Source organism: Trachypithecus francoisi, unplaced genomic scaffold (assembly GCF_009764315.1).
Source record: "Trachypithecus francoisi isolate TF-2019V2 unplaced genomic scaffold, Tfra_2.0 Lachesis_group3, whole genome shotgun sequence".
In the NCBI taxonomy this organism is placed as follows: domain Eukaryota; kingdom Metazoa; phylum Chordata; class Mammalia; order Primates; family Cercopithecidae; genus Trachypithecus; species Trachypithecus francoisi.
The window spans coordinates 134,878,368-134,887,821 of NW_022681468.1; the positions used below are offsets into that span (position 1 = coordinate 134,878,368).

At 35.5% G+C, this 9,454-nt stretch overlaps 1 long non-coding RNA gene across 1 annotated transcript in view; it reads right to left on the bottom strand.

Moving 5' to 3' along the window:
• Nucleotides 1-7,569, bottom strand: part of LOC117069219 — a 33,638-nt gene extending 26,069 nt beyond the window's left edge. Inside the window, exon 1 of the long non-coding RNA XR_004431454.1 lies at nt 7,410-7,569. This is a non-coding gene — a long non-coding RNA (uncharacterized LOC117069219). The remainder of the gene's footprint in view (nt 1-7,409) is intronic.
• Between the last annotated feature and the right edge of the window lie 1,885 nt (nt 7,570-9,454).

Genomic DNA, 9,454 nt, shown 5'->3' on the forward strand with positions numbered 1-9,454 from the left:
TATCTTTCAAAGAGATGAAGTAATATAAAAAGGTTTTTGTATTTATCTCATTCTTATGATTTCTGCTGCTTTTTATTCCTTTGTGTAGATCCAGATTTTCATCTGATGTCCTGCTTAAAGGACTCCTTAAGGTTTGTTGTATTGCAGCTATATAATAGAAATTCTTTCAGCTTTTGCTTGTCTGAAAATATTTTTATTTCACCTTCATTTTTGAGAGACAATTTTTTCACTGGGAAAGAATCCTAGGTTTTCTTTTTCAATTATTTAAAAAATGTCATTCCACTATCTTCTAGGTTACATTTATTGCAATGAGAAATTTGCTGTCAAATTTCTTTGCCCATTGTACTAATTTTTTTTTTCCTGCTAGCTGCTTTGTATTGAAAAATTTGATTATGTTGTACCTGGTGTAGTTTTCTTTGTTGTTTTTGTTTGGAGTTTGTTGAACTTTTTGAATCTGTGGGTTTTTTCAAATTTGGAAACTTGTGGTCACAATTTTTTCAAATATTCTTTCTGTCTCTCCTCTCTCCTTTGCTGATTCTAATTAAACAAATATTTGATCAAAAGTATCCCATAGTTCATTGATGTTTTGTTAATTTTTTCAGTTTGTTTTCTTTCTCTTTCTTGCTCATTCATTCTTGTTCTGATTCTCTGTTTTTCATTTTAGACAGTTTTTATTGCTGTCCTTTTAAGTTCACTACTTTTTTCTGAATGAAAAAATTTATCTGCTGTCAATCCTACTCAGTTTATTTTTCATTTCACACTTTATAGTTTTTATCTCTAGAAGTTCATTTTGGGTCTCTTTTATATCTTTAACATCTCTGTTTAATATACTCAGTCTTTCCCCCAGCTTCTTAAATGTATAAAATGCAGTTATAACAAATGTTTTATTTTGCTTGTCTAATAATTCTATTACCTGTATCATTTTTGTTTTTATTGAGTCTTCTCATTATGGGATGTATTTTCCTACTTCTTTGCATGACTGGTAATTTTTGATTGGATGCTAGACATTTTGAATTTTACCTTGCTATGTGCTGGATATTTTGGTATTCCTATAAATATTCTTGCATTTTGTTCTGAGATGTGGTTCAGTTATTTGAAAATAGTTTGATCTTCTTGAGACTTTTTTAACTTTATTTTTAAAAGTTTTATTTTTAATTGAGAAATAATAATTGTGTATATTTATGGAGTATAATGTGATGTTCTGATACATGTATTCTTGAGACTTTAAAAAGGTTTTGTTAGGTGAGACCAGACCTGCATTTGGCCCAGGTTTAATTTTTCCCCCATTGAAATGAGACTTTTTTTGTACTCTAAATGATATCTTGTAGTTTATGAAATGTTCTCACTCTGGCTTTTGGGAGCAGACACAATTTCCATTCCATTGTGAACTCCAAGCACTGTTGCCACTACTTATTTTCTAGGTTGATTTTTGCTCAATAGTTTTCTCACATGTATGTGTTGATCAGTACTCAGGTGAAGTACTGAAGGAAATTCCCTGCATATTTCTGGTTTCCTTTTTCTGTGCAGCTATCTCTTCTCTGGTACTGTGTCTTATGAACTCTACTTTCTCTGAATACCCCAGATTTTCCAGGTTTGTCTCTTCAATTTAGGGAGAAATGTGGGCTCAGAGTGAGTCCCTCCCTCCTTGTGCCATGGATTGGAAATGTTCTCCAAGTAGTAAGTTGTTTTCTGTCTCTTTGGAATTTACAGTGTTTTGCTTTCTGATATGCAATGCCTTGAGAGTTGCTTCATATACTTTGTCCAGTTTTTTAGCTGTCCAGGGTATAGAGTAAATCCAGTTCTTGTTATTCCATCTTGGCTGGAAGCAGTTCTTCTGTTTCATTTGATGCAAAAATTTTATGAATATCACTTGGTAAAAGCCTATCCTGTTTAACAAGTTACTTTACACTGTTTACTGATAAGCATTTAATACTTAAGTTATGCACATGGCTCCATTCACATTCAGTGTTTTGTAGATTTTCCTGACAGTTCTGTGAGACTGGCTGGGGTAAGTAGGAGTGATTCTTTGATAGATGGGGAAACTGAGGCAAAGGGAGGCTAGGTGACTTGCTCAAAAATTTACAGTTACTTTAATAATGGAGGCTAGGACCTAGGAATCCAGAATCAGGTTGTTGTGATCTTTGTGCTGTAACAGACTGCTGTATTGATGTTTCAAAAATAAAGTCATGCTCTGGGTCATTTAGGGATTTTAAAAAACTTTATTTTTTACTTCGTTAGAATATAAAACTTCTGTGGGTGAAGTTGAATCATCAAATGGGGTCAGTTCCATTCTATGGGGAGGGGGGATTTATTCCATTCTCTCCCTTCATCTCTCTTTCTCTCTATATATGTGAATATGAAAACTAGCCAGGCGTGGTGGCGGATGCCTGTAGTCCCAGCTACTCGGGAGGCTGAGGCAGGAGAATGGCGGGTAAACCCAGGAGGTGGAGCTTGCACTGAGCCGAAATCGTGCCATTGCACTCCAGCCTGGGTGACAGAGCGAGATTCCATCTCAAAAAAAAAAAAAAAAAAAAAATATATATATATATATATATGTATATATGTATATGTATTTAATATATGTGTATATAATATATTTTAATATATATGTGAAGCCCTTCTTACGTGTAGTGATTTGAGAAACTGGTAGGCTTGACATAGTTGGGGAAAAACTTACGTCTATTTTTCTGTTTATACTTTCTGTTTTTCTTGCCTAGTTCCTACCTCATTAAGCTCTAGAAATAGTTCAAATGTAGATCTCAGCTAAGGCCTCTTTGAAAAAATTTTACACCCCATTCTTTCTCTTTTTAAGTGTTGTAAGAAAATGTACTTTCAACTGGCATAAAGAAAGCTATGACATCTTAAGAATTTTTCTATAAGAGTCTATGAAAACACTTATTTGAGGATGATTTTGGTTCTGTCCTTTCTGTGGGGGATGTAAAACAAAAGGAATAACAGGTCATTTCACACCTTGAATTCAATTTGGGCCTATTTTATAATCTATTTTTATGGCTGTCATCCAACTTTGTCCCTCTAGTTTAGGTTGTATCTAATACTATCTTGGCTTTGAGTTAGGCAGGATAGAAAGAGATTTGCTATTAACCTGGACTAACACAGACTCCTGTGACACTTAAGAGGTTGTATGAAAGGGATGGAAATGGATGTGTTGCTTTCATGTTGAATATGTGGGGACACACACACACACGTACACACACACACATTCTCTCTCAGAGTAAATTTTAACTCAGTTGGAGCCCTCGGGGCATGTAAACAAGCATAAGGAAATTTCCCATAGGTTTACAGGGTGGGGAGAGCTATCCCTCTCCCATGTGTTAGCAGAAGTGGCAGATGGCATCTTTCTCCCCTAATAATCACCAGATGGCATAAAGCTATGCCCTGTGGTGCAGAAAGCAGGAAACTGGGTTGATCATGTATTTTCTACACTTAAGCTCTTCTTATTTGATTGACATTTGTCTGTGCTACTGGTCATATATTTATGTTAGAAGAACTTAAAGAAAGGGATCAAAACCTCATTGTGGTTGCAGAGCGTATTCATTTTAATTTAAGAAATTTAGCATGTTTTATGAGCTAATAACTTGCACATCTGCTAAGCAGACTCACAGGTTTCTGTTCACTTGCATCCTGAGCCATGATATCTGTTTGTATCCTGTTGTAAACCTCCTTTATTTAGCATTTTTCAGATATAATGCTTAGGGAATTGAAGTTTAGGCCGGGCGCAGTGGCTCACGCCAGTAATCCCAGCACTTTGGGAGGCTGAGGTGGGCATATCACAAGGTCAGGAGTTTGAGACCAGCCTGGCCAACATAGTGAAACCCCATCTCTACTAAAAAAAATACAAAAAAATTAGCTGTGCGTGGTGGTGTGTGCCTGTAATCCCAGCTACTCAGGAGGCTGAGGCAGGAGAATCACTTGAACCTGGGAGGCAGAAGTTGCAGTGAGCCGAGTTGTGCTACTTCACTCCAGCCTGGGGTACAGGGGACAGAGCGAGACTCCATTAAAAAAAAAAAAAAAAAAGAATTGAAGTTTAATCTTTTGAGCTGAAGTTTTACTGTAAAAATTAAAAATAAACCTTTAAAAATCTTTAGATATTGATGTTCAATTTTATTAAATGGTATTATAAACATGATTTAACTTTTCCTGTTAGAGGCATAAGTTGTAGTACAGGTGCAGGTGACATTGTGAAAACAAATGAGACTAAAAGCAGAATGGATCCTACTTAATCCTAAAGCAATCTTAGAATAAAAGTTGATGGTAGTTTTTTAAAAAGTTGTAAGTAGATCTCCTTTTTAATCAACAGATTGTAATGACTGAATGGAAATGAGGCAGTAAGTATTATAAGTAAAACCATTTTATCACAACATTAATCTGAAATGTTTCAGTTTGTTCCACAATCACTGGGGTCCTGAAAGGTAATTAGACATCAAGATGTATGTTTTCTTGTCTGTATTTGACTGGTGGAGTCACTCCTTTTGGATTAAATATATAGTATCTTTAATGCATAGAAATGAAATATACAATCTTGAGAGACTACTGTGCCCTGACAAGGCTTTTCAAACTGCCTTTGTTTAATGACTGACCTTTTGTTTTGTGTTTTCATATCCTGCTTAGTACTTTTGCATCCCGGGCTGGCCACAGCCTTTTCTCTTCAGAAGGAACTCATTTGTTTTACAGCTGGATTGTTACGATTTCTTAGTGGTTATGAATTTTAATGCATATTAACGGTGCTTTTTATATTTTAATGTCATTTGGTTACATAGGTAAAAAAAATCCATTTAAGTTCAATAAATGATTTTGGGAAAAGTGCACATCCACAGGCAAAAGAATGAAGTTGGATCCTTACCTTATATCATATACAAAAATGAACTCAAAATGGATTGAAGACCTAAACATAAGAGTTAAAACTAGAAAACTCTTACAAGAAATTATAGGGGAGAAGTTTAATGCCGTTAGAGTTGGTAATGACATCTTGAATATGACACCAAAAGCATATACATTGGACTACATTAAAATAAAAAACTTGTGTGTATCAAAGGACACAATCAATACAGTAAAAACCACCCTATGAAATGAGAGAAAATATTTGCAAATCACATATCTAATGAAGGGTTAATATCCAAAATATATAAAGAACTACTACAACTCAACAACAATAAAAACCAAACAACCCAATTAAAAAATGGGCAAAGATCTTGAATAGATATTTCTCCAAAGGTGATACACAAATGGTCAACAAGTACATAAAAATGCCCTAATCACTAGGGAAAATCTAAATTGAAACCAAAACGAGATATCTTTTCATACCTTGTAGGATAGCAGCTGCTGCTGCTGCTGCTACTACTACTACTACTACTACTACTACTACTACTACTACTACAACGACAAACCAAACCAACAAAACAAACAGAAAACAAGAAGTGTTGGAAAAGATGTGGAGAAATTGGAATACTTGTCTACTGTTATTGGGCATATAAAATAGTGCAGTCACCAGAAAAAAGAGTATGAGGGGGGTCCTAAAAAACTTAAAATAGAATTATTATGCTATCCAGCAATTCCACTTCAGGGAATATACCCAAAAGAATTGAAAACAGGAACTCAGATATTTATACATCCACATTCATAGCAGCATTATTCATAAAAATTAAAAAGTAGAAGCAACCCAAATGACTGTTGATGGATGAACAGATATACAAAATATGGTATATACATGCAATAGAATATTATTCAACCTTACAAAGAAAAAAAATTCTGAGACCTGGTACAATATGGCTGAACCTTGAAGATATTAAGCGAAATATCACAGAAAGACAAATACTATATGATTCTACTTATATGAGATATCTTGAGTAGTCAAATTTGTGAGAGAGAAAGTAGAATGGGAGCTGCCAGAGGTTGGGATGAGGGAAAAGTGAATGGCTCTTTAATGGATGTAGAGTTTCAGTCTTAAAGATAAATAGAGTTGTGGAGATTGGTTGCACAACAATGTCAACATACTTAATATTATTAAACTGCACGTTTAAAAATGATTAAATGGTACATTTTGTGTTACATATATTTGACCACAATTAAAAAAAGAAACAATGGGAAAAGATTTTGTCAACGAACTGCTTGGTAGTCTACCAATTGGGGATTGGATTAACATTTACTCCTGTGAAGATTCAGGCAAGGGCAAGGATGAGTTAGGGAGGCATAAGGTTAATTTAATGATAGTCAGACTATAGTAAATGGTGTAGCAGTGGTATAAACAAAGTTCAATGGGAACAAAAAAGGAAAATTTAAGTCTTCCTGGAGGCATACGAGAGATCATCCTAGACAAGGTGGTTTTATTTGAGTTGCTTTGAAAGATGAGTGGGAATATGATAGGTGGAAAAAGAACAAAAGGAAATAATAGGTAGAGGAAATAGAATGAGCACATGCCATCAAGTTGTGAAAGACCACAATTTGGAAATGGTGGTGGCCAGAGCACAACTCTTTATGAATACTGCTCATATTCCCATTGGTCCAGAGCTGAAGTCTACTAAATGTGCAAGTTAATTTTCTCTTCGTAATTCAGTTAAATTCTGTATTAGTTTCCTATTGCTGCTGTAACAAACCACCACAAATGTAGTAGCTTTAAACAACACAGGTTTATCTTACAGTTCTGGAGGTCAGAAGTTCTGAAATCAACGTGTCAGCAGGGCTGTGTTTCTTTTAGGGGCTCTAGGGGAGAATCAATTTATTTACCTTTTCTAGGTTCTGTAGGTGGCCTGTATTCTTTGGCTGGTTGACCCCTTCTTTGCCCGAGTCTGATCTCTGCTTCTATCATCGTATCTCCTTCTCTCCCTCAGACCTGCTTACCTCCCTCCTATAAGGATTCTTGAGATTACATCGGGCACATGTGGATAATATCTCAACGTCCTTCATTTAACCACATCGTCAAAGTCCCTTTTGCCATGTAAGGTAATATACTCATAGGATTTGGGGATTGAGATGTAAATACCTTTGGGAGCCTATTTTTCTGTCTTCTATAGATTCTATAGGAGCGAAATATCTTAGGTCTCAAAATATATAGGCTGAGTGAATTTGTGTATCAAAAGAGCATGCAACCCAAATCATATTTTTCTTGCTATTCATATTAGTTGATTTTCTGCAACTTAAGTCATCACTCTTCCATCAGTATCCTGACTGACTCTCATAATAATCTCCAATCATTCATGGTTTCTCCGTTCGTGAGACCCTTATAACACCAATCCTTGCCCAGTCATAAAGCATTTAAGAAGTTCCTGTTGCCTTCTTTCCTTTCACCACCAAACTTTGGAAAGAGGATTCAATACTCACTCTCTTTGTTTCCTCAGCTCTCATTCACAGTTCCACACAGGAAAAGATAAATCTCTGGGATTTAGTTTTCTTACCTGGTCCAGGTTCCTTATTTTTGATATATTTCTCTCCAACTTTAAACTACCATGATTCTATGATCTACTTCTTCTCAGTCATGCTGCATCAGAAGTGGGCCTAGTTCCCCTCAAGTCTCTTAGCCCCTAGTCAATTATTTTTCTCCTAGGATCTCAAGCCAACCCATCAGTCTAATCATTGTGTTGTCACAAGCTTCAGTTCGGAATTCAGCAGAAATGTTTTTTGCCTTGTAGAATTCCATGAAGAAACAATTCAAGCTGGGAATGAAGGCTGTTCCTGTGTTCCTGGGAGGCTTCTCTCCCAGTGCTGGATCATGCACTGTTGCCTTTCTGGCTAAAGGTTTCCCTATCCTAATACTGCAAAATTATCACTATCTCATGATGGAAGGAGATAGTAATCCTAGTATAGATATATTCAAGGTAGCCTGGCTTCTGAGGGTTCCCAGTTACTAACAGCTTTAACTTTTAGTTATGTGTTTCTGTATTTATATTTCATATAATCATTTACCTCTTTCGGGCTGAAGAAAAAGAGGACATTATCCAACCAGCGAAAAGAGAGCAGTTTTCCTCTGAGAAGCATTCAGCATCCGATTAAATATTTTAAATTGCTTTATAAAATATTTCAGCCTGGATTTTCTGTAATTTAGTTTATAATAATCACTGAGGGAGATCTGACAATGGTTAAGTCTCCAAAAGCTTTTCCTGATTATTTCAGAACGACCTGATTTTCTTCCTGCTTCTGGGAGAAAGTGTCTATTGGGGGAAATGCTCCTAAAATGAGGTGTAAGCAGGGAAGGGTTGCCTCAGGTTTTGTGTTAATTGATAATAAGTGAACAGCTCATACAACTTTATTCATTTCTTTGTTCATTCAATATATTTACTGAAGCATTACCATGTGCCACAGTCTGTACTGGGCCCTCAGTATGGATATGAATTAGACGCAGCCTAGTTTTCAGGGAGCTTCGGTGTAGAAGGATAGACAGATTTGTAAATATCATGTAAACTAAGTGCATAAGTACAACAAAATGTCACGATTCTGTCATAGTCTATTTGTGCTGCTATTACATAATACTTGAGACTGGGTATTAAGAAAGAAATAATTTTTTTATTTTTTATTTTTTATTTTATTTTTTACTATTCTAGAGGGGTTTTGGAAGTCCAAGATCAAGGAGCTAACATCTGGTGATGATCTTCTTGTTGTATCCTCACAGGGTGCAAAGCAGAAGGGCAAATGATCTGAACTCTGTGTGAAGCCTCTTTTGTAAGGTTCTAAATCTCACTCATTAGAAGAGGAGCCCTCATGACCTAATTACTTCTTAAAGGCCCCACCTCCTAATACTATCATATTGGGTAACACCTGAATTTTGGAGGCAGCACTTTCAAAACATAGAAGCTGCTACTGAAGCATCTGCATGGTACACAATGTGAGCAAAGTGCGAGCAAGCCTATGATTTTTATCATTAGGAAATGGGGTGCGTACTTGATGTTCTTGTAAGTTCTAATCAAGAGTAGCAGACATATGAATGAAAAAGCATTCTGAAGGAGGCTTGGTATCATCCATACCTTAGTCCAATAACCCCCAAATATTTACAGAGTATCTATCATAATAAGCTAAGAAGTCTTTGATGGTCAAAAATTAATGACAGAATGATAAAATAAAAAGGAGAACAATTACAAGAGACTTGAAGAAACAGGATATTTTTTCTTCCCAAAGTAATAGAGAATAGGGAAATAAAGAGGTAATAAAAATTCTAGGGAGTCTACTTTAATATTAAATATTTACTTGGTATAAGCTGAACGCTTTGTCATACTCTGGTCAGGTATATCAAATGTGACACAGTAACCCCATAACTGTAAAAATATGAGATATCTTTTGTAGTCTTTCTTATAGTGGTAAAAACAGAATATGTGACTTTTTTTTTTTTTTTTTAAACTAGGCTTTATAAAGTCCATGAGGAACAGCTGAATTCTCAAGTGGTTCATATATTTCTTTGAGAAAGAAAAGATGTTATTTTCCATAATAGTCATTTCAAGCTGAAGGAGCC